A 3916-nucleotide genomic window follows, 5' to 3' on the forward strand; every position below is an offset into this window, starting at 1 on the left:
CTCGTGCTCGCGCGCCAGTCGGCAGCTTTCCAAACACACAGAGTGCCATTGACATCAGCATGACTCTGCAACTCCTCTATTCAGCAGAACGCCACTGAGACCTAATACACAGGCTGAATGACAAACCGAAAGCAAAGACCTCGAGTGCTGTCAGTTGATCTCATTTGTCATTTAAATGCACCTATCAGGTAATCCATCTGTGTCATTCATGGTCTGGAAAGTTTGACATCTTTGCCAAAAAGGGAATGAAATGTTTTTTTTATGTAAAAAGCAAACAGACACCCACTGGGGATCCCTCTTCTTAATCCTAGATGATATTTGTGTTTGCAGTGTATTTGTTTGGGCTTGTTGGGATTCTAGTAGTCACTGAGGCTTTAGTGAGTCAGAGTATTGAGTGTGTGTGGCGTTCCACAATAAAGAACAAGATAATCCACATTTCAGCCAGGGAACTTCTCTCATATGCCCACCTCAAAAGGAGCGATTAACAATGTTGACAGAAAGCTGTTCAGTAAAATGCCTCCTTTCAAACTGGAAACTGCTTAACAGAAAGTACCATTAATTTTATTTTTTTTAATCACTGTATGTTGCATTGCAACTTCATACATGTTAGTGTATTAGTGTGTAAAAATGTATACACATCACATCAGGAGTTGTTTTATAGACAGCAGATTTTATGGATCTCTTGCAGATAGCAGATCATTTTACAGCAAGTATTCCTCCAAAGTTTCCGGAAGATCATATTCTTTGTTGGGTTACACCCAAGCCTCTGACCTTAGCAGGATTCGTGAGCTTTGTTTTTCTGATTCATGCCTTGTCATTGTCTTAAGGAAGTCACTGAAGGAAAACAACATTGTTTTCTATGTAAAGTGCACCAAAAGCAGGAGGTGCAAGTGCACATAATATTCCAACAAAGACAGCAAAGTTTACTAAACACACTCTTAAAATTAAAAGTTCTGAAAAACACAATGGCACAGACTAACCATTTTTGATTTCCCAAAGGATCATTAGTTTATAAAACAACTTTTATTTTCTCTTTCAGTGTGTAGATTAACATTCTAAAAATCTATATAACCTTTATAGAATTACTTAAAGAAACTTTTGTGTAATTGAGACGTTCTATGGATGTTAAAGTTTTCATGGGATCCAAAATGTTTAAGTCTTTTTACTTAACTTTTTTACTGCCGCTCTACCAAACGGTTGACCATGTTTTTACTCTTTTATATAATGACTATTAAAGTCATTTAAAGAATGGCTGTTTTAAATAATGGTTTAGACACAGCATTGTTGGTTTAGAAAAAAATCAAACAATTGATTTTGGTTATATTGTAAACACACAAAAAAACAAGAACACGTGATAAATGAGAATCTGAAATATTTTATGGCAAACTTCAAAAAATAAAGATGATTAAGTATTCAAAAATGTTTTATTTTGAATATTCAAAAAAACAAAAACAAATTGGTCCTACACTTCATATTTTCACGTTTTTTTTGTATATGTATTAATTCTGGTACTTTTACCATAAACCAACATATCAACCATTTGGTAGAGGCTGACATTTTAGAAATTATGGTATGTGTTGGGGGAAAAAACTAGCGACTAGTTTGTTAACTAGCGACATTAGGAGTTAAGTTATGCAATACAAAAGTTTTTTTCTTTTTTCTGTGGGGCAGTTAAAGATATAAAGATCCTTTTGTGCAATTGAGAGCTTCAATTCAAAGTAAATGTTCTTTAAGGAACCGTCAATTCAAATAAACAACCTTCAAGATTGCATGAAAATATTTTTTTATTGTGTTAGCATTGATTTTTATCTTATTTCCTTGAAAGTATTTAAAAATTGTATTTTATACAAAATATATTGATGCTATGATGTTATCTATAGTTTAATGCTTTTAATATGTTGCCAAACTTTGTAGGACCGTGTAAAATATCAGTGAAGGAATGGCACATTTGGTGTTAAATGGTGCATACTTTGTGTCTTTTCATATAAATTCAGACATGATGCTTAAAAAAATGTGTACATGTTGCTTTTACAAATATATACAGAATTATTTATATATATAAAATTAAAATATAAAATGTATGTATTTAAAATATGTCTTTGCGTTATGTGTCCTTTTCTGCTACTTTGATTTTAACAAAAGAGATTGTATGTAGTGTTAAAAACTAAAAATGAAAATTGGTTACGCAGTATCTGCATGAACCCTGACAAGAAGATAATGGACTTTGTCCTAAGCTTGTATAATTTGCAAACTGCTTACTTGCAAAGCATGCCAGTCATCAGGTGTGTTCTTTCACGTATACTCACTCAGTGCCAAGAGAACAAAGCAAATGTTAAACAGCACAATGACACAGCAGTTCAGAAAAACATGAGATTGACTGATAAGCCCTCATGCACACCATTTTCCCAAACACCCCCTCCATTTATGGCATTACTTAAAGGGATAGTTCATGCAAAACTGAAATGTGTCATCATTTACTCAGCCTTTACTTGTTTCAAATCTTTATGAGTTTCTCTCTTCTGTTAAACACACAGGACGATATCTATTTTTGGCTTCCATAGAATTTGTTTTTCCTACCATGAAAGTCAATGCTTGTAGGTTTCCAGCTTTCTTCAAAATATTTTCTTTCGTGATTATCTCATAAAGGTTTGGATCCACTTGAGAGACAGTACATAGTGAATACACTTTCATTTTGGGTGAACTATCCCTTTAACACGTTACCATATGAAACCCATTGTGCTTGACTACTTCACAGATTAATTTGTAATATAGACTATATTAAAGCAGTTTTTTCATTTATTTGGTCAAAAACAATATTTAATTGTTTTGAATTTGTTTTTCGTCCAGTTACAGTTAAAATATTTTTACATCTTTTTTATGTGATATCTGAGGCTGATAACTGTAGAGAGTGCACTGAGAGTGTTTCTCATTTTTGTCATTTTTAACCCTGGAAACCTTGTCCAATTGAGGTAAATACATTGTGTTTGTGCTCCCTCTAATGGTTGCCACTGCATAGCACACAACTCAGTTGCTACAGATTTGATACTTTATGTACACACTGTTACTTTGTAGCTGTTGTTGTGCTTTTCAAAAATTTAACCTTTTGAATAGTACAAAACATAATGCTTTAGTTTTGTACTTTTTAAAAGATTAAGTCAGTTGAAAGCTTAACAACAGCTACAAAATAACTGTACAGAAAGCAAATCAGTCTAATCAACTGTGTTACACTCTCAGAAATAAAGATACAAAAGCTTTCACTGTTTCCTCCTCATTTTTTACCATAAATGTACATATTAATATCTAAAAGGTAAAGTATAGTAAGATTTTTAGATACACTCTTAAAATGAGGTTTGCTGCTATTTATTTCTTATGTAAAATGAGCTGAATCGACACAATTCTTGTTTTTTTCTAGACAACTTAGTAGTTTTATGTTCAATCCACTTTGTAAATTAATAACTTAATTCCTTCATGTTATCCCAACACAAATTGATTGTGTGGAATCCAGCATTTTTTACAGTGTACTAATGTGTATTTTTATACTACTATGGACCCTTTGTGTGAAGAAATTTTAAAAGGTGCCGCCCCAGTGACCGATTTTATGTCTGAGACTACATCTGTCAATATTACACATTAACATTTAGGACTGTAATTCATGGATTTGAAGTGAACATCAATGCATTTCCCTACATATTTATGACTTCACCAAAGCCAGGTGCACACTGTACTATTAATAATAGACATATAATAGCTTTTCAGATTGTACAAACATGTTCCCATACAGCTTCAAGCCATGCAACACTGTAGGGATTTCATTACAGAGGAAAAAATGATGGTGATGGTAATTAATGTAGTGATCAGAGTCTACAGATTTTAGCCTAGAATTATAAGAATCAAGTTCCACCCTGGTTGAACTTAG

This window comes from Danio rerio, chromosome 2 (assembly GCF_052040795.2).
Source record: "Danio rerio strain M-AB ecotype USA chromosome 2, GRCz13ab, whole genome shotgun sequence".
Classification (NCBI taxonomy): domain Eukaryota; kingdom Metazoa; phylum Chordata; class Actinopteri; order Cypriniformes; family Danionidae; genus Danio; species Danio rerio.